A 23,580-nucleotide genomic window follows, 5' to 3' on the forward strand; every position below is an offset into this window, starting at 1 on the left:
CAAGGGAGCTGCAGCCGATATGAGCCGCTCCTCTGACTCCTTGAGTACACTAGTGGCTGCTGTCAGTCCTCGAACTCATTCAACCTGAGCGCTAACTGGCCAACAGTCCTGCTCTGCAGAAACCCTCTAAACCAAAACTCAACTTTAAATGGCTTGAACAGAACGTAATGTGACTGAATGTCTTGCTATGCAGAGATTTGCTCGTAAAGCTGTCATTGACATTCATTGACAGACTCCTTTCATAATCTAAAATCTCCAATAGCTAGCAGCTATGTAGCAGTGCCCCTCCGAAAACCATTTTACCACACTTCAATATGTTAATCAATCTCTCTCCCTTAAAGCTAAATTGTGTAATTCCTGCCCCAACTAGGGTAGGTAAAGTTTGTCAAGACAAATTTTGCTGTTTGCTTGAAAAACATAGTTTAAAATAGGTTTAAAGCCCTGGGCTTCCTTCCAAATTGACGTGAACACTCAGTGTCTGCGTACAGTCGAATGCAAGCCTGTCGAAGTATACTCCATATAAAGCATTCACAGGTGGTTGGCGCATGCGCACTACGACTGCTATAAGAGCCCATATTTTCTTTTCAGGAGTTTAGACCCATAAAGATGTCTGTATAATCCTTCCGACTGGAGATGTACAAATTCAAGTATCTCCTGACTTCCTCAAACACGCTATCTTGGCTTGCACATCCACGGTTGTTTTTTTTACCTTCATCTCCTGATGTTTAGCACAAATTACATCTTCTTCTAGAGCTTCTTCATGACAACCACCTTATGGACCCACTAATTAGTAAAAAAAAATTTACTCAAGTCGCATGTGCATTCTGTGCATTCAGCGCTAGGGTGCTCTGGCTTATTGCTAGTCATTGCTTGGCCTGTCAATGTAAGTTTTGGTATTTTCGATTGTCTGTTACAGGAAACCTGTGATTCTGATCAGCTAGAAAAAAATCTATTAACAAGTCAGAAAAGTCTGAAGGTATGCTGAGTTTGATGAATGTAGCTTCAAAGCCAAAATCAAGCCAACATAATGATTGCTTTCACATAGGTTTCCAGAACACTCCCCCATCTGGCATTTGTTGCACAAACAGACAGTCCCACCTCATGTCATTGGTTGATGTTCAAACAAAAACAGCAAAATAGACAGTCACAATGTTTACACTGAGGAAATCAACCTACAAATGGTTCTCTACAAATTAAGCTTGGATAGGAGAAACTCTTTTAACATAAAATAAAAACAAATCACATTTCATCTTAATAATAATTACCTTTTCTTGTTCAATAATTAAATTTATCACTTAAAAAAAAAGGCCCCAGCAGAGCAATCCAAGATAATTCTCTAGGTATCTACTGCTGTGAAGGAACATTACACAGTGTTGGTGCTGCAGTTTCGGTATCAATATTCAATTAAAGCTGTTATGACAGTGAATGTGAGAAGGAGACAGGGCAGAGGAGTAGGAGTTAGATGGACTCCTCAGGCGGTGTGGAGATTTAGCTAGTCATGAGAATGTGATATGGCATGGAAAGATAAGACTATAACTCAACAGTCTGCTGATATACGTTCTGCACTGTTAGCAAGGTTTGATAATCAGAGTGAAAGATATAAAAACAGGACAGAAAAGAAAGATACCACTGGGCAGGGTTCTCACCACTAAGGAAATAAACCCACAAACACTATTAAGGACATATCGCCAATCTGGTGTAATAAGGAAGCTTCCTTATTGCACCAGATTGGCTGTGGGTCCTTAATAGTGTTTGTGGTTTAATGGAGATGCCAAAAATGACTTTTCAACTGTCATTGTTTTAAAAAGACCAAGATATTAATTAGTACATCTACTTTTGTGTTCCTCATAAGAAATAAAGTTATACAGGTTCGGAATCACATGAATAATTATAACAGAATTTAGAATATCTAAAGTTTTGGGCAAAATGTTCCTTTAAATTACCTTTAACTACATAACCGATTCAAACATTCTAATACAGTGATGCTCCAGTATATGACTGTATGACAAACTTTTCACTGTCAAGTAGAAGAATATGAAGGACATCAAAGTTTTCCAATATGCCCATTACGTTAATGACCTTTATATGCCATACCAACTAAAATAGTTATCAATATGGAAAATAAATTAGATTGGCTTGACATTAAACAGTCATTTTATATTGGGCCAATCATTTAATTTAGGTCACACTTTTTCTCTGTGGAATTTGCTTAGCCATAAAAACATATATTTCATTATATATCATCTCAACTTGTCGAATTAAGTTTTTCATTTTAAACTTTAACTAATGTCACTTGATAAATTTGGAATTGAACTCAGTCTTTACGTAAGCGCAATAAATAGCATTAATCTGAAATGATTAAATTCAAGATATTTTCTTCCCAAAATGGAAAAAGGTGGCATAGTCCAATTTATGCTTGGTATTTTGGCATTTCTCGCGCCCTACACTCTCTAAAAAAACAACTGCTCTTGTTTGCATCAGAATATGATGCATTTTGCAGAGGCGTATCTGACACTATCTCTCAAACGAGATGGCCATACAGATACTGAGGCATTGATAGAACATCACCACTAACCCACAATTAATGTGTTAAACCCTGCCATGGACTGCAATGACTGTGCCAGAGGGTGTTCTGTTGAGTGTGCATAGTCATTCGTGAGTTCTTCATATGTCACTTTGACATCCTGAGACAACACAAGGTGACATGATTTGGAAAATATGAGGACATCATTGTCAGTTGAACGAGGTGATTGTAAGTGCCTTTGGGAAGGTCATATGAGCTACTGAGTAAATAGCCGCTTTTCGAAGATCATGAATAGTGAGACATTAAAGCTTTGAGGATGAAAAGTTCAGCACTTATATTAAACAACATCTCCATGTGTAACCTATTGTAAATTTTGTAATTGTGACATGACAAATTAAAACTATCTGAAACAGCAAAGGAATATTATATTAGTAAAACATTTATATTTATAAATGTTTTATTCAAATTGTTTTTTTTTTTATTTTGTTTGTACGTTTTTTATTTAATTTTATTTAAGATGCTATTTCAAAGTGTATTAGTTATTAACAATCATGCCAAGTCACATAAGAGCAAATTGTATAAGCTATTTATGTTGAGAAAGGAGAAAAACACAGAAAATAAAGTAACATAAAAGTTTATACAGTATGTAAATAATGCATGCCTTTGGGAAGTTGACATTGTCACGATCCCGTTGTCTGCCCTGTGTTTCTCACTTGTCATCCCGAACTACACTTCCCACAATTCCCTGCCCTCATCACAGCCAGTTTCATTGTCCTCACCTGTGTTTAATTTATCATTATCCCTGTGTATTTAAGCCCTGTTGTTTGTTCATTCATTGTCGGTCGTCAAATGTGAATGTTTTGGTTGTCCTCGATGTTTCTCCTGCCCGTGCTCTCCGTGGATGTTTTTCGTGTTTATGTTTTGTTTTCCCCTCGTGGATGTTTTGTTTGTTCCCAGAGTTGTTCAGTTATTTTGAGTTATCCTGTTCACCCTTTTGTTCCTTTATTAAAGTGCTGCATTTAGATCCCCACTCCTCGTCTGCCCTCGTCTGATTCATAACGGGTAAACTTCCTTATGTGCCTGCAAGAACTTAGATGAACAGATGATCATGTCAGTTAACATATAAGCAATGTAATTGATCATGATGATTCTAAACAAATGGAGGTTAATGAAAAAAATTGCTCAGTGAGCAATCAGTCTCAGAGAGCTGACAGTGCTGCTAGAACAGATGATCTCTCTTCACCTCTCTGTCTGCTGCAGTTTGACCATCAACTCAAGCACTTCTCTGCATATATGGATGCATATCACTAGGGTGATGGACTTTTGAAATAAGGAAGCAGAGTTCCCTTTCTGTGTTCCGATTTTATATTTTTTTTTTGTATGCAATATAAACGCATGTTTAATTTCTATATAATGTTTGCAGAGCAACATTATATAGAGTATCCTTTTATACTGATAATAAGGAATTACACAGGTTACATCTATCTGTTACTCATTTGAAGCTCAACATGAGAGCTCACACATACAATCTTTTGTGTCATCAACATGATCAGAACAACAACTGTTGGTCCCATGGGAACCAGTAAGTAATTTCGTCAACATAAACAATGGTTAGCATGATCTGGAGGTTGCATTTTTGTTCAGAAATTACTTTACTCCACTTACGGTTAGGTTTAGGGTTAGGGGTTGGGTTAGAGGGGGAAAGTTAAAAATACACACATTCCTGTTGACTGTATAACATCATTTACACTAAGAATGTTACTCTCATTTGGGACACTCTGTGGACATTACACCTGGATCCTGGAGCTCACACATGCTAGTTTGTACAACAGCACTCCTAGCTTTGGCCACTAGAGGGCAAATTCTTCAATTTTCAATAAGCACAGACTGATTACAGCAGCAAAACTTTCGAATTACTGTTGCTGAATCCTCTGCTTAAATTAATTATTAAATTAATATAAAATATGAAAACCAAGTCTCGTGAGGTTTATCTGCTTTAAAAAAAAATAACTACAATAATACAGTAAACAGCATATATTGTGCATCTTTTATGTTACAACTGTACTAAATCTTTGGCTATTATTTTTATTAGTCACCTTCTTTTTGGTCATAAGATTATTTATTAATATTATAATTTAAACCACAGTTAACACTGCAGGTGTAATGAAGGTTGCAGCCGTGGTGGCCCATCTTTAATTTGACGAAGCAGCACTCTCATATCATTTCAATTTAAATTTTGATGAAACTGAATGTGGTGATGCCCTAGTAGGTGAACTTTGTTTATGTTGTAATTAATTTAGCCATTTCCACCACTTGGCCGATCCATGCAGGCCAATTTGTGGACCGCTTTTGAACATGCCATGGTGATCATTATTGCATCATTGTATTCAATCAATCACAGCGATGTGGAGACACTGCCTCCTCCCATGTGACTTTTCACTTGTATTTCACTTTTTTTTTTCTCTCTGAATTGGAGGGACTGGAACACCATTCCGGATGGTTCAGGCCCAATTTAACCCCTACATAAGGGGATATTGGGGCTTCATGGCGGCTTCAGTCAGGACCTTCAAGAGCAAAGCTGATCTCGTAATAGAACGAGACGCAGAGACTGATAAAATACTGAGTATTCATGCAAGGTGTGGCGGTGGCAGTTTGTGGGGAAGACATCAAAGTCGCCTGTTGGAAGAAAGAGCACTACTCACAGAGCCTGTGAGAAACTACAGATTTTAAGCCTCACCCAAACCCACATAGAAACTGCTAATAGGCTCACATCAACACAAAAAATATGCCAAATGCCACCAGCCACAAAGACTCTAAATAAATAAAAAATAAATCACCACTAGAAAAGGGCATGCAGAGAACGTGTTCTACAGAAACAAAACAGTCCTTGAGCAAAAGGAAATGCAGCTGCCACCATTAAAATCGATTTATTGCCACCACAGTAGAAAACAAGGGGATTGGAAATCTATAAACATCTGGATTGCGTCATCCATGGATACGAAATACATTTTCATACGTATATTAGACTGTCTGATTTTATTTTAGATAAAAAGTTGGTTTCGTTTCAAAGTGTTTAGGTTTCCAGGGCTGAATAATTTAAGAAAAATGACATTCCATGAAAAAGATGTGTAATTTATTTAATAGCTATAACCAAGCTTCAAAACTAGAGGAATGTTAATTCTCTTTGCAATGAAATCTCATTATTTTTAGAAATAGAACAAAAATCAGTTTCTCTACCTTTCAGGCACAAGAGCAAAACCGTCAAATACACAGCATAAGACTTGTGCTATAGGAGACTGACCATTCATAATATACTACAATGTGACACAATTAAGGTCAGTGTGGTTTCTGGTATCCGTTTAGGGTGTTTACACTACAAAGATTCCTGTTTTAGGCTACAATGTAGAGCTGGTGTCAATGAAGAAATGAATATATTATCTATATATAAAGTATATAATAAATCCTTGTTTAATGTGCACAGATAACTATAAGTAAGCCATTTGTAGGTTGACTACCCCAAAATGTGTAAACATCATGGCTCTGCAACATGAAAAAAAAATTCTGTTTGTTTGAGCATTCCAACTTCCTCAACATAGCAACAATTTCTCATCCAATGGTGTGAGTTTGGGACGTGACTATTTGTTTTATCTGACAAACGGCTGGGGAGTGTTCTGGAAACCTGTTTGAAAACAGTCGGTGACACTAATGGTACAGAAATGACACTTCCCCTTTAACTAATGTTAAATCATAGATGAAAGTGGTGCAGTAATTACACTTTTACTATTATTTAATGTGATCCCATGTATTGGGGCTACATGTTTCTTGTTTGTTACCATCCTCTGTTTGCTAAAACTAATCAGGAAATAAGAAGTTATGATTGCTTATTTTACAAGCAAAATGTGGAAGAACGTTGCTAGATTGCGACTGTGTTGATGGAATTAACTGTGCAACATTAAATTGGCTCTGATAAAGAGTTTGAAGAATACTATTTGTTTGTGCATACTTGCCTCATCTGCATACCTGAATTAGATGCAAATATAGATGCAAGCACAATTTACTGGAGCTATTGGAAACCAGTATGCATGGAAAAAACTACCTGAATTATAGAGTGACAGACATAGAGATAAATAGTGTGTGGCCTTAGAAGAGCTACTCTTGATAGGAAGCATATGGCTCAAAGAAAAAGAGATGCCAGAGCTGCCCAGGAGCCTGGTCCAGCTGCCAAAAGCTTACCCCTATTTGCTCAAGAGGGAAAAGTTCAAAGAGTAGCAAAAATAATTCAGAAGAGATAAAAAAGGCCAGAAACCAGCTCAAAGTTATCACTTACTGACCTATTGTTTTTTGTCACTTTGGGCAGATAAAAAACATACACATCATTCAGCAGTCATTGAGTGCTGTGGACCTAGAAATGCCAAATGTATATTTTGATAGGAAAATGGAGGTCATAACATTGAAAATCTGTTAAACATATACACTGCACTGCATGCCCAATTATTAGGCAAATTGTCTTCCTCCGGATTAATTTTATTGTTGAACAAACACAATGCTCTCTGTCAATCCAAAATGTTATTGAACCTCAAACCTGAATGTTTAACAAAGAAAAAGTTAGGTTTGTCTTTATTAGGGGAATATATATATATATATATATATATGTGTGTGTGTGTGTGTGTGTGTGTGTGTGTGTGCAATTATTAGGCAACTAAATTACACAACTAATTTCTCTTAACTCAATTGTTTATTCTCAATTTTTAGAGTAGGTGCAACAAATAAGTAACACAAAATGACAATTAAATAAAATTTTTGGCCTTAAAAAAATATTCTGTTACCAATTTTGCCACGCATGTTCAATAACTGCTATGAGCCTTCCATCCATGTAGTCTATCTATTCACTGAAGCAGCAACCACAGTCTCGCAATTGCTGTTCACAGTCTCGCAATTGCTGTTGCTGATTTAAGTCAGGTGAGAAAGGGGGCATAGTCATTATTTGAGGCCCCTGCTAGCTAGCCAAGCGGTGGAGTATTTGGATGCATGTGATGGAGCATTGTCCTGCATAAAAGATCATAGTCTTCTTGAATGCTGAGGATTTCATCCTGTACTACTGCTTGAAGAATGTACTTTCCAGAAACTGGCAGTAAGTTTGAGAGGAACTGGAAAAGGTCCAACCATCTCATCATTAATGATAGCAGCCCATACCAGTACCCCTCCTCCACCTTGCTGGCACCTGACTCGAAGTGGTGCCCTGTGTCCATTAGTGATCCAGCCACGGGCCCATCCATCTGGTCCATCAAGTGTCACTCTCATTTCATCTCTCCATAAAACCTTTGAAAATCTGTCTTCATGTATTTCTTTCCCAAATTTGATGCTTCAACTTGTGAATATATTCAGTGGTGGTTGTGTTTCAGCCTTCTTGACCTTGGCCATGTCACTGAGCACTTGACACCTTGTACTTCTGGACACTTCAAGTAGGTTGCAGTTCTGGAATATGGTAGTACTGGAGGATAATGGGTTCCTGGTAGCTTCACGTTTAATTCTTAAGTCTTTTGCAGTTAATTTGTGCCTTTAGCTATTTCAAGAGTGTTGTATCCGCCTGAGGCACTTTTCAGTGTCAGTTAAATCTCTTTTTTGGCCCATTTTACCTGATGTAATGAAGCTGCCTAATAATTATGCACACCTTGATATAAGTTGTTACACAGATTACACAAATACATTACACAAATACATACCACCTGAAAATGATTGAATCCAATAAGCATTCAAGTTTACATGGTTTGGAGTTGGAAAATGTGCATGATAAAAATAATGATAAGATCAGAATACTCACAGCCCACAAGTTCTCAGTAGGATTTAAGTCAGGTGATGAAGTGGGCCAAGTCATTATTTGGGCATCTTTGTGGCCCTTGCTGGCTGATGCAGTGGAGTATTTGGATGCATGTGATGGAGCACTGTCCTGCATAAAGATCATGGTCTGTTATCCAAAAGCACACGCATTTATCCAAAGCTACTTACAAATGAGGAATACAGAAAAAGCGATTTTTACTAAGGAGGCAATAATGAGAAGTGCTGCAATACAAATTTGCTCAAACATAATAAGATTAATATAATTTTCCCCTTAAAAAGTAGAGTTCACAATTGTTTCCAAGTCTTCACTGAAAGGTTATTAAAAACTATATACAGTAGATATGACATAAATACTGATTTGATGAGTGTGACTGATAAACAAGCTTATTAAAGCTACTAAAGACATCAGTCAAAAAGCAGCGAGTTTTGTTAAAATAAAATTCTGAATCTATGTACTGATTAACGTCCCATGCCTGCCAAACATACTGAGTGGTCCAAATTTGATCTGCAGCATGAAATTTAACTTTTGGTTGGATTTTAGAATTGAATGCACTTAGCAGCATAGAAAGCTATAGGCAGGTTTGGGAAGTAACGAAATACATGTGTATTTAAAATACAAAATGTAAGTAACTGTGTTCCACTACAGGTACAATTTAAATCATTGTTAATTAGAATATAGTTACATGCAAAAGGTATTTAGATTACTCAAGAGATTACTTTGCATTTTATTGTCATTTGTTTCATTTAATATTTAGTCCTTTCAGATGAAAAACATTTATACATATAAATTATGTGATCCAAAGTGCATTTGAACAGCGGTGAAACGCTTTCTTATAATGTGTTACATTCATATGAGCAGACAGAGAAGTAAGTTTGAAGTAAGTCTGGAGCAGAGGAAATAGAAATAAACCTTGTGTAAGTTATCAGATTTATGCTAAGATAAAATGCTATTTCTAGCCATTTTACATGCACATGTTACCAGACACGTTCATATTTTTTTATCAAGAAAATTCACGTTGGCTTATAATAAAATTTTTATAGTAAGGCAAAAATCATATTATTGATAATCCCAACCCTGCTTATAACCTATTTCATAAGTTTATGTCATATAAAATTAATACATTCCATGTGCTCCCTTTTGTTTAAAACCAATATTGACGTTTTTTTTTTTTTTTCAGACTGCTCACACTGAGAATTTGGCAACAGTAGGGCTCTAGTTTTGCTGCTGAAATCTATCTGATTTCACTGAAATTCAAATCATTGCCTCCAATAGCCGAAGCTGGAATTGTTGAATAAATGGGCATGTGTGTGATAACAGGTGAAATGTCCACAGAATGGTGCCAAAAACAAGTTGTATTTTTTGTATTTATTATTGTATGATGTAATACAATTAACAGAAATGAATACTATTAACTCTACCTCCTAACCCAAACCCCAACCCTAAACCTAACCATCAGTTGAGTAAATATGTTATTTTTTGGGGAAAGTAGAACCTCAGAACCATACTCTGAATCAAATGCAATTACTTCCTGGTTACCAAGGGACAAGAATCTGTGTCTTAAAGGTTGCCTGCACAATATAGTAGCGCAAGAGGTATGGGTGCACCCATGTGTACACAAAGGTTTAATCTGTTGATACGCACCCCCTTTTTGAGCACAAATCATGAAAATAACATACCTGAACTTAAATGGTTGTATTTACTGGATTCTTTGGATTATGGACACAGTTGTAGTATCCTTTGAAAGAAGGCACTTTGGGCTAAGAATTAATATATGTTGTTAATTTTTAAAGTTAGAGAAGCTGAAGTTTATAGTAATGGAAATATTTTGTGATGAACATGTATTTATAATCTAAAAAAACAATAATAAAAGTGCCAAGACAACCCAGAAATACAATGTTCTCAAAGCCACATGTCTAAAGAAGTTACGTTTCAAATTTGAAGATGATCTAACAAAAAATTAGGTTCAAGAAGACAAAACATCTGACAGCACTGCTTTGCTATTATGACTAAAACTACGCCCCATTTTTAAAAATAGACTTAGGAGACATGCTCATTTTGTTTATGAGACTCTTAATATATAAGATAATATACAGTTTTACAACATGAATGTTGCTCAGATTGCATAGTTTGTTGACGAATGATGATGAAGGGTAATTCTTTCAGGCGAGATCTCATGTAAACAATGGAGAATATATCAATATTTCTCAGATTTATCCATTTTATGGACAAAAATGCTATGTTTTTCAAGGAAAGCTTGTCATGGACAATTGACCCAAGTGTGGCGAACTGGATTCATCTGGCGATCGCGTTTTCATATCAAAGGTATGAAGTCCCGTTTTGATATTGCATGTTTTAATTTGTACTCCTGGCACAAATAACTAAATTGCTGTTTCTGGAGCATTGCTATCATGAAACAGAGATCGGATATAAATGTTGAACCCTTAGACCTTTGAAAAGATGTATAATTTGTTAACATTAATTACATTTATAGACGGTAAATTATATATTAAATGTAAGCAGAGTGACGTCACTACCACATGCGGGGGAATTGCGTATCAACATAAAATGAGCTTGAAACCCCTGATTTACCACCTAAAAGTAACAGCAAAGGTAATGAAATATGAATGCTAGATGGAAAACTGAGGACATTTGCTCTGGTCACGACAGGACTATCTAGAACTCCCATGGTTTGTGTCAGTCTGTCCACAGAGTTAAACCAAGTTGCATTTCTGTAAGGTCGGACCAGGCTTCCAGCAATATTTGATAATGGCAAAGGTTCAGCAGACAGTGACCGACAATTTAGAAGTTCTTCTAGGTCCCATGATGTCATATTTGTCTTGATAATATTTGCTGGGGAATTGAATTGGTACACTTTGCATTAATGTAAGTGGGGAGCATTTTGAAATGGCATCCAACAGATAAATCCAAATTAGTCTCAGTGGACTGTGTGTCTATGTTAGCCACTATCCAAATTAACCAAATTGTATATTCCCTCCATTCTAAACAATTTATTTCTTCCGCAAGAAAGCAGCTTGTTTTCTTACTGTTAGAATTATCTAAAGTCAATAGATTCTTTTATCAAATTATCAATTTGCTCTCTATCAAAAGCAGATGAATGCAAACACAAATGATGTGTTAAAGCTGAGAGTGTAGCAACAGATTTAAATGTAATTACAGACAAATTACTAAATTAAGGCATGAAACTCTGAATGGCGCAAGCTAGGTTCTTTGAACTTATTATCTCTTAGCCAATCAGCTCGCATCCATGTGATCTGTCAAGCCAATCGTTCACATGGTGTAAAATTATAGGTCCTTTGACTCATAATTAGTTTTCCAATCAATCTATGTACTCTCTATTTGCCTAATATTTAAATTTGCTCAGTTAGCAAGTAAGCTGGTTTTACTACAGCATGCTGTGAGTGTTTTCTCTGAATATGCTATTAACTGTGGTGGTTGCTAGGGCTTTTCTTTTATCAGCTTGAATGGTAAGATCTGCTTTTGGCCATGACACACAGAGGCATGTTTTTATCAATGTAAGCTGTAGCCAAATCAGGCACTGGCACACATTGCTATATAGGCTAAGTTGCTAGTTAAATAAGCACTGGGCTTTCTAGGTCCAGGTACACATTATGAGCCAGGTCACTAGCTGTAAAAGCCATTCGGCCAAGCAGGCTCAAGCATACAAAGAGATTTAATTAATTAGCATTAAGGCACACCTAACTAGCATACACTTGCACGTGGCTCTTCGGAGCAGCAGAATTCTTGGTGATAGATCCGTTTGTTGTGGGGGGGGTTGTGTTTTTGTGTTTTGTTTATCTTTTGTGCAGCTTCCCTGCTTTGTTGTGGGACTGTATGTCTAATTGTGCAGCAGCATTTCAAACATGCTTGATGCAGCATGTTTTGTGTTTTCCTAATTGTGCAGCAGTGGCATCATGTCCACATGATTATCTCAATATATCTGTGTATGCTCTAACAGAAGCAAGAATCTGTACTTGCTCTGTAGCAGCAGCAAGAAAGCGTTACGGTGCTTATGGGACAAATGAGTTTTGAAAAAATATACTGTTCCATCAGTAATTTCTCTGTTTTCTAAATTGTATTGTCAATTATCCCCATTTTAGTGTATGAATATTATGGTGTTGCATCGCTCCTGGTTTGGACCGACAGATTTCTTGTCACTGGAATCTTACAGCATCGCGTCTGGTTAGGAAAAGATGTAAGATGTAGGAGACTTAAGCAAAAGTCTCCATTTGCTCCCCATTTAATCTCACTGCTGTCAAGGATAAACAATTAAGAAATTAAAGAGATCTCATTTGTGATTTTTCTTTCCTATGAAGAGATAAAGTTCCAATGAATTCCAATGATGCTCTTGTTCAAAACAGTACAATACAATCCTGTTTATCTTATAATCACCAATAGTTATCCCTGATCGAAGTCCCTTTTAAATGAACATTTTGAGTAATTAGTGCTTAACTTAAATTTGCATATGATTATGATAAATTAAAGCTCATAAATCTCAGCTAAAGCCTGCATGGAAGGCTAGGTATATCCTTCTGGACATCAAGTCACACAAAAAAAAAAAAACAACAAAAAAACTGTGAATTAATAAACCATTGTCCATGGCAACCAAATGAGTCCAGTCTGTGAGGTGAAATGCCAAATCCTGAGTTAAACACCAAGAATATGAATGAACTCTACCAAAAGATTGACTGTTTAAAACAGAAAGCATAGACAAAACAGGGTTTGTGCATTCATAAAATCATTCCATCTGCCAACGAATATATAGAAATGAGTCATTTATATTTGTCCATGACCTTTATAAAGTTTCAAAAGCCTTGTTAGAATACAAAAAAAGTGTCCGTCGCTATCTATGAGTCAACATTAAATGTCCTATGGCTGATCAAGGGATGCTGTGCATGTGATTTTGAGTCAGCTTGAGACACACTCCTGTGCTGTCAACAATCACAAGCTGTCCTCTGTCACTCCTTTTCAAGGTTTACTTCTAGATGGAGCACTTGCTTAGCAGTAGCATCATCTGTTACACTTGGAAACTGTTTGAATGAATTCAGGACAGTAAAGTGATAATTCACAAAAAACTGGAACATTTAAAAGCTGAGACAGAAAGGCGTTTCCATTAACCATGCTGGCTGGTTTTTGGGCACTTTTTTTTTACTGGTCAGGCTTGGAGACCAACTGATTAACCAGCTAAACCAGCTGAATACCAGCTTGTCCAGGCTGGGAGCCCAGGCTGGTTTAAGTTGTTGTTTAAATGAAGGATACAGCAAGGCTGTCTTTTTTCATCTAACTGGAGAATTTCAATAGCATGTACAATGTGTTGTGTGTCATGGTGGAGGAGAAGTGTTGAACAGCGTTAGCTCAGTGGCTCTTCTTGAAAGAGAAGGTCACATCCTGTTTGTGTTGAACAGTGTGGGAAGTCTGCTCGTGTCAAACAGCCCTGTCCAGAAATGCATCACAGTGTCGTTTAGGATGCTTGGAGCGTCTGCGCAATACCAATTCTATTTTTATGCCAAAGCCTTTTCTTGACCATTGGAGGAGTACTGCCTTTCAAGTTTCAAGAACATGAGTCTCCCATCAAGGATAACGTGCGGCAAAATCAATATGTGGTATGCCAGAATACACTGTGCTGACAACTAAACACATGTGGGAGGGGACATTGTGGACAGGGGAGCATGACATCTGGCTAAATTGATAGTGAAAAATTGCTCCCTGCGCTATAAAAATGTCAACACAAACTGAGCTGACCTTTAAAGATTTGTATTAAGGGTTTAAAGTTTTCACATGAACTAGTTGGCACATGTTATACTGTGTTTAGCACACTTGTGAGCCCTGTATTATCAGGCCTCCATTGGTTAACAAACCTCATCAGAACACCATGCTGGCTGACCAGCATTTTTGCTGGTTTACAGCATGTTTATGTTGGTCCAACTGTAAGTTTGGGAAAATTAAGAACACATTTAATAAAAAGCCAAATTTCATCACGTGTTTTTCTGAAAAACTAAAAATTGTAAAATTATACAAATATAATGGCCTTTACTCAAGAGTTTATATATGTGAATTACACTAATGCTGTCAGCATTGGTTTCTACGTTCCAGGTGAGTAGACATGTTCTTCACTTTTAAATATATATATATATATATATTTTTTTTTATTATTATTAATGCATATTGTTCATTTCATTGTTGTCCCCAATATAAATTTCACATACCGGTACTTATTATTTTAACTTTCATTTTAATTTACGAGTAATTCATTACTAAATTTTTATGGGTTAGAGTACTACAAAATGTCCATCCCTACTAAAAAGCCATGGGGTGAATTCACTAAACAGTTTTGCCACTTTTGTGGTGGTATTTTTTCCATCCCTATTAACCAGCTAGACCAGCACCAAACTGACACTGACCAGCATAAACCATCTTGAACTGGTATTTTCAGCAGGGAGGATCAATGTAATTCCAAAAAAAAGCAACATCAAGGAAGTCAAATTAATTCAGCTCCTGTAAGGTTTGTAAAACATTATCGTGAAACTTTTCATATAAACATGCTGACTGCTATTAAAGTAACCATGCCATGCCAAAGGCTAAATTACTGGCTTCACGCTGTACAGTGATCTCGTCACTGAGCATATGATTCTGTACCTGTATTTTTTTTTCTGCAATCCTCTCTGGATGATGCGTTAATGAGCCATCTGTCATTGTCATTGTAATTAATCTGCTGGTATTTAGTGGATAATGAGATGCTGTCGAGTCATCTTTTTTCATTTGTTTTTTCAGTCCTCTACACTCCAGACCCTGTAAAAGGAAATTAATGGGGGGTGTTGACCACATATCTGAGCTGCCAGATGGGATCTGTTGTTTACTTTCAAGTTGTTGTTTTTTTTTAACTGCCCATTATCTAGGGAAATGTAAAGTGACAACCTTGTTTTATTGCAACTAAGAAGCTGTAAACAAATGTCATGTTAAAGCCAACACATTGGTCCATGTTCAGAATGGAATCTTACAGGAATATTATACATACTATCTTTCTGAATACTGCAAAGTACTGTATACTGCCTACTATTTAAAAAATAACATGTTAAACAGTAGGCATTTTACCATGATTAATGTTTTAAACTGAATGTTGGCTAAATTGTCATGTGACATCTAGTTGCATGTTAGTTGGGTCAAGTTATCAACTTGGATATTAAAATAGTTATTTTGCATTTTAATTCAATTTTGTATAAATATGTCTTAAACTTTTGCAGTCCAATCAAAAAATGAGCCAAAAATTGTAGATACATTTTTAGTGGTTCCTCAGACTGCAAATAGATGGTCAAGTTGAAAGCATTGCATTGTGGTATATAGTTTCTCACGCAGTGTTCTATTACTTCAATTTTTGGCAAACAAAGTAGGTCATCCAAGTATTCCATTCATACAGAAAATTCAATCACTGCACACAGTATACTTACTACTATTACTACTATTTCTGCAGTATGTACTGTAGTATGTTAATATGCTACTTCTAACAAAGCCATGGTCTGTATGAACACGAGAGGCTTAACTGACAAGATGTGCCTGCCCCCTTCGCCGCATCACTGAGCAATGACAGTACCCTATGGGCTGCGGCATATTTACCAAGAGTTGAAAGAGCTGCCACATTCAGTGAGTTAATCCAGGTAGAATAGATTCAGTATAGACTGAAAATTATTTTTCAATCATAAGTGAAAATTAAATGGCGGGCTTAATGGGCACACCGCTTGAGATGGAAATTGCACTGCCACATGCAATTTCAGACAGAGGTACCGCTCTCACATCTACACCACTTCCTGTGCCATCCTGTTGTAGATACAGAAGAGCAATTTCCCCCAAGGAGGGAGTGAAACTTTATAATGCTGCATGGTTGGATCGACATGTACTAGGTCTATGTCACCTTTTAACAGAAAACACAGGGGACTGGATTGAGTATCAACACCCTTGTTTATCTTCCCACTAATACAAAGCCCTTACAAAAAGCTCAGCCTTTGTTATCTGACATCTAGAGCCAACAGCAAAACCAATTTGCAGGCAAATGAGGTGAGGACGTGACAAAACAAAATGTCAGTAAGCTCAAGATTAATGCACAAATTTCTGAGCATTTTACTTTCGATCTATTTTCCTTGCATATGGTTTTAATTATTGCTGCATGCCATCAAGTGCTCTATGGTGAAGGATTCTTCTAAGCATATCAATAGTGTGAAGAGTCTGAATGCTTTTGTATCCATGACTGAATGGAATTCTGTCATTCAAGAAGAATGAAAGAGCAGAACAATTGAAATTAATGTAAAGGAGGGCAGCGCATCCTTAAGCAATGGGAGTTAGTAGGTGGTATGAAGAGGAGAACCTCACAGGAAGTCTCTTCATGATGAGAAAGACGTTGGAGTCAAGGAGCACTATGCAGGCCACTCCTCTGAATCTCATCTTAATGGACAAGTTAGAGTGCATGCTTTTATGGGACTCTTTAGTTAGAGTAAATGTTAAAATTAAGCATTATTTTATGTGTTGTGTGCAAGATGAATATAAAGGGATATACATGTTAGTGTTTAATATTTTGTTATGTTGAGATTTAGAAGAGTTTCTGTTATGTTGGGGTTTGGGGGTTTTGGAGTTTTGAAGCTTGAGTTTACGATGACGATATGTTGATGTCACATATTAAATTAACTGCTTGCGTCATTAACCAATTCATATGCAAGACATACATAGTTTCTAATCTACACTCTGCAGTACTTTAAACCAGCTTGTATTTAGTATGTTAACATTCAATAGTTAGTCCATAAAGAAATAGATATTTATTTGAGTTACATTGACACATATATCTTTGGGGGGGTTTACCCAATAACTAGTTTCTTTTTACATAAAGTGTTTGTTTTGAGATTACTGTTGTTGTAGAAATTTGAATACTCATTGATCAGTAATAGTCACTGCAAAGGAATGCCACCTGGTCTTCTCATTCGTAGAGGGGGATGAGGATAGAACATTTATGTATGTGCTTATGTCTGAACCGCGACAGTATTTACGACTGAAAAGCAGAACCGAGACACTTCGGGAAAGGCTGAGTGGGGTCCTCTGCCCTCTTCAGGTCAGAGGTCATTTAGTACAGGGGGGTATGTTTGGGCTAGTTAGTAGTAAATCAGGGCTAGTGGCCTAGTCCCTGTATCTAAGGAATGTAGAGGGGGAAGATCTACTTCTGTTGGAGACCTTGGGGAAAAGAGGTATAAAAACAACTCGGCCCTTCCCGACAACATCTCACTCATATCACAGTGTAATTCCTGTGTAATGACTGGGTCCTTCTTGCAAGAATAAATTCTTTTAAAAGACTGTTTGATTCAGAGTGTCTCTTACGCAGTGATAATGGTTGGTTAATAATTTTTGCCACAACATTACATAGCAATTTTAAATTAAGAAAACTCATTTCAAACACATGGAACCACTGTCCACAACTGAATCAAGTTCAGCCAAAGAGCTATTTGTTTGAGTGTATTAAGTGTTGTAAATGTATTTTTCATTGTTAATTCATATTAATTAATATGGTTAACTAATGTTAATGAATACGACTTTTATTGTAAAGTGTTACTGTAACTTTTCAAATGAGTTACATTTGGCACACGTAGTCATACAGTCGAGGGAGTAATCAAACACATGCACTTAAACCATCCACTCTCATATGTACAGATCAATTAAGCAAATCAGTTTGTTTAAACAATGCATGTACTTGAATTAGTATAAAAAATTATTTACAGATTTACTTATATGTAGTGTTATAAAGTCAATTAATTTTAGTGAATCGGTTCATTTGGACACATGTACTATAAATGGACTTGTTCAAATAAATGATTCCCTGATTCAATTCAGAGTCAGTTTGACTGTAGTTTCACTGCAGTAGTTATGAGTAGCTTGTAGTTTTGGAAGCTACAGTTTCAAAGTATTGTGATCCAGGATGAAACATTTATCATGACCAATCATATTTTAGGTAGGGTTAGGGTTAGGGCTATGGTATTAATGTCTCTCTGAGTTTAGGGGTAGTTAGGGTTAGGACAAAGAGAGGACTATGTTTATTTGACAAGAACTTTGGTACAGGACTGGCTGATCCAGAAACCCATCTAAGAGGCCGTTCAGAAGGAACACATTTTTGGATCCTTCTTTCAGTTGTTCTTCTATACAGTATGTAAATGCACTAGACAAACATCTTTGACCACTGTGCTTGCTGTTTTTTCAGCATCTTGTGCGAGAGCTTCACAATTTTTAGATGCTGTCAAGTTAAAAATAACTTAATTTAAAACCTGTTATTTTCCATTTGTTGTGCCACTTCTATCTTTTTTTAGAGCAAAAATTAATTAGGTCTGAACAGCTCCTTAATAGGCAATATCACACACTCTTTACATGGCATGAGCATAATTGTGTGTGTGACCCGGATGAAGATGTATGAATTTCTAAATCAATGTTCAGTGGCATTAAAGATGGAGAAATAGATTGCAACAATGGCTGGAATTCACACCAGGCCTCTTGTTTGTTAATATGGGCTATGGGCATCTCCTTATACCATTCATGATAGCTAGTTCATGCTCCTGCAAATTGATCTGAATGTCAATGAAACTGGGAAAGGTTGCGTACTGTGGGATAAGGGACGCTGAAGAGCACATTCCCAAAACATGCAATCATTACCAGCAGATTAAAGCTGAGGGACTACAGAATGTTGACAATACACAGCAGCCTGTGGTGAGAACAGATATCAGTTTCCACACCAATTACAACAGCGGGCACTGTGTCTGAAGATAGAAATGAAAAGCAAAGAGCAAGCCATGCAACTCAGAACCGCTAATGAAGAATATCAACACAACAACTGTAGAATAACACGTGTACATGCACAAATAGCTTATGCAGTTCAGATAGTAACCAGTCCAAGTGACTGGTCCAAACAACACAAATCAGCGAACCTACAGGACATAAAAGAAAATGCTGGGCTATTGTTTGCCAAAGTAGGGTATACAAGAAGACAGGCTACCTCTCTTGAGATTTACGTCCAGGACCAATGTGTATTTAGTGTTGACCCACTAAATCTAAGCTCAGGGTGGTCGCGTATCGATTTCTCTGACAAAGTATGAAATGAAAAATGCAGCGAGCTTTTCCAGGGGTTCATAAATGAATCACCTCTATTTCCTAGCCACGAGTACGGAACACAAAGAGAGGTCGTTGAGCACACACAGACCGTCTCTGATGTGAAAGCTCCACAGAGAGGTTCTGTCATGAACCTAACAGCTGTAAACATGATGAGGTCACTAATCATTTCTCACCAAACATCCTCTGTTCCTGATGTAGCCCTGTCTGGCACAAGGGGGGATCTTATTCATTGTTCCTTTAAATTTTCACTCTGTCCACCCCGGCGCATGACGAGCAATTAATTTGAATGTATTTTTTTACTCGGTCCTTCACGATTCTGAAACAATCACAATACATTTTCAAAAAGTAATATATATGCGAAAAAAATTATTAAATTATATGTTAAAGAGTTGAAAAACAATCAGAATTTCTTAGTCTAGTTGTTATATATAATTGTGCAATCTGGGTTCAAATACTGTCCTATCATTATTTTTTTCAATACCATAATGTCATGGTTACTGTTGTAACCTCCATTCCCCGAGGGAAAGAACGAGACGTTGTGTCGAATGAAGCGACACAAGGGGTCTTCCTGGGATGCCAAAAGTACCTCTGAACCTGAGAAAAGGCCAATGTCAAGTCGGAAGACATAATGCCCCGCCCCGGACATAAGGGTATAAATGGAAGTGGGGCAGCGAGTGCCAGTCAGGATTTTGCACTGAGGAGCCGAAAATAAGGTACGGCTGTTAACAGTGGTGGTACAGTAACCAAAAAACAGTGCAGAATGTTAAAGTGATAGTGTAATTGAGTTTGTAGTTTCAGGGCAAATGGAAGAGACAGAAGGCAGTGGAAACAGTCAATGTGAGTAATTTTATTACACATTTAGCATCAGAAAGAACATAAACAAAAACCAAGGACCACATTTCGAAATGTTTTGCTTAAAAAATTACATTAAATTGATTTTAAATCATCATCATTTTATATTCACCCTATCAACCACTGTAACCAAGTACATTTAAAATGTGTTATGAAATACAAATCTAGTTAAAGAAAATGTATGCATGTTCCAGTTTTTCCACAATACAGTGATAAAAAGCAATATTTACCTATATACAGATTTACAAAAAAGTGTAAAATTAAAAAAAAGTGTTTGTTTTGTTTAGTGAACAGGGCATGCAAAATTACTTCACCCAGTAACATTTTGGAATTCAGTTGTTATTTATCAATATTATAACTTAGCAATTATTTACAGTTGTCCAGTTTATCATTATAATATGATACAGTATTTGTATTATTACTTTGAGGATTTGTTATATAACTGTACAATAGTAATATATTCCTGTCTTATTTACTTGTATTGTTCACCATGTTGCAAAAGGCTGTATTATTGTATGAATCGTAGACAACATTCATAACAGTATTGTAACAGTAAACATACAAGGCATGGTGGCTCCTCAGCACTAGAGCAGAAGAAAAGCAAAACACTGCCATTTATCAAGCGCTGAAACTTTGCTTGGTGCAGAACAATCTGGAATAATGTTAAACATTGTAACAGTCACCTCTTTGCAACCTGAATTTATTCAGAACATTAAATCTTTGTGACACCTGCACTAAAAACAATCTAGACGCAGCACAAAGAATGAAACAGAATGCAGGTGTCTCGACATGTTTTTTTTTTATTTATTTTTATCCCCTTTTGGCCCCCTATTCCCAATTCCCACTACTTAGAAGGTCCTCGTGGTGGCGCGGTTACTTGCCTCAATCTGGGTGGTGGAGGACAAGTCTTCGTTACCTCCACTTCGGAGACAGTCAATCTGCGCATCTTATCACGTGGCTCGTTGTGCATGACACCACAGAGACTCCCAGCATGTGGGGGATCATGCTACTCGCCGCGATCCACGCATAACTTACCATGCATCCCATCGAGAGCGAGAACCACTAATCGCGACCATGAGGAGGTTACTCCATGTGACTCTACCCTACCTAGCAACCGGGCCAATTTGGTTGCTTAGGAGACCTGGCTGGAGTCACTCAGCACACCCTGGATTCCATCTCGTGACTCCAGGGGTGGTAGTCAGCGTCAATACACGCTGAGCTAGCCAGGCCCCCCTCGATGTGTGTTTTTGAAACCTGAAGTTCTTGTTAACTTAAAACTGTTTAAAAATGTGCCAGTCCTGCGTGGTTGTTAAATCTCTACTGTGTTTATGACTTTTGCTGAAAATAAATGAAAATCTGAGGCATTTTTAAGCACTGTAGGTCCATACAATGCAAGTGAATGGTACCAAAAAAATGTAGCTCCAAAATACATATCAAAGCATCATAAAACTAATCCATGAGATTCCAGTTTTTAAATCTATTTCTTCAGAAGCAATATGATAAATGTGAGTAAGAAACAGATCAATACTTCAATCAGTTTTTACCATAAATTATCCTCCCTCTCCAGTAGATGGCGATATGCACAAATAATCAGATTTAGCAAAAAAAAAATAGAAGAAGAATGTGAAAGTGAAAGTGGCGATTAATAGTAAAAAACATTTCTCACCCACACCTATCATATCACTTCTGAAGATATGGATTTTACCATTGGAGTCTTATGGATTACCTTTATAATGCCTTTATATCCTTTTGGAGCTTCAACATTTTGGTACCCATTCACTTGCATTGTGAGGACCTACACAGCTGAAGCATTCTTCTAATGTTTTTAGCAGAAGAAAGAAATTCATACACATCTGGGATGACATTAGGGTGAGCAAAAGAGGAGACAATTTTCATTTTTGGGTGAACTATACCTTTAAATATTTTTTATTTATTGTTCTGTTTGTTATACATTTTCAAAACTATAAAACATCTTTATTTCCAGGTTTAAACCTTGTTTATTACCAGGTTTAAATTAGATTTTGTATCCCAGATTGTAGATTGATGTCCCAAAACATCATCCACCCTTGGCTGATCACCCTGATGGGACTGCACAGCTAAAACGTGTATATCTATATTATTACTAGCGACATGATTTACACTCTGGACCCCTACTGTTGAACAATACTCACTAGTAATACTCACTATAATGGAGCTCTGGCTGAATGCCATGATGTCTCCAAAGACAGATGAAAGAAAGGCTTTCTGATTGAACTCATTACCATGCTGGGGCATATGGGTAGCATTACGTTGCAACACTGCATTCCGTTTAATCAAAATATGATAGGTGCAGCGATTTGATTATCTGTTGGCATAGCACAAGCAACAATAATGAGCAGGATATAACCAGCTCCGATATGCTCACATTTAATTCATAGTCAATTTATGACCATATAACAATTGTAATCTCTGGGACTTATCCAACAAGCTACAGGTAACAGGGAATAAAACAGGAAATAAACAAAAGACTAGACACTAAACACTTAGCTTCCCAATCAAAATGTGAGATGCTCCATGAGGATTTTATATCTTATCTTGATCCTATTACTATGACAAGCTTGTATTGTTCGTAATAAACAGAGTCACACTGGATCATCCCTCTGTGATGGTCTGTTAGGGTTTCATCAAACACTAAAAATGTATTATTTTTTGCACACTTTTCACAATCATCCAATTTTTTTCCCATCAGAAAGGTTTAAACATGGGCATGAATGTCACAGAATGCGGCTGATTCAGCACATCATCATCTTCACCTAATAAGAGTGAAGACACAAGTCTTCTTTAATCTACATTTGTTCACACACCTAAAATACTATATTGATCTCTGCGTGTGCATTTGTGCTGATCAGTAACTTTTATAACATACTAGCTTGTATGTTTTTATAGGTAGTGTTAGAAGTAGTGCACAAAAAATTACTGTCCCAGCTACCCTCATTACTTCAACCACAGGTCGGCATGGTATCTTCACCATAGGGCTGGGCGATATGGCCAAAATTGTTATCACAATAATCTTTTTCATATTGCTCGATATTAATATTTATCATGATATATATACATTTACACATTGCACTTTCTTTTTTTATTTCAAAGTTGACAGAAGACAAGAAGAAAAAATACATTCTAAACAGTCAAAATAGTCTAACTGCAGAGGGGGTCCAGAGATGGCCAAAGCAGTGGG

This window comes from Xyrauchen texanus, chromosome 36 (genome assembly GCF_025860055.1).
Source record: "Xyrauchen texanus isolate HMW12.3.18 chromosome 36, RBS_HiC_50CHRs, whole genome shotgun sequence".
Classification (NCBI taxonomy): domain Eukaryota; kingdom Metazoa; phylum Chordata; class Actinopteri; order Cypriniformes; family Catostomidae; genus Xyrauchen; species Xyrauchen texanus.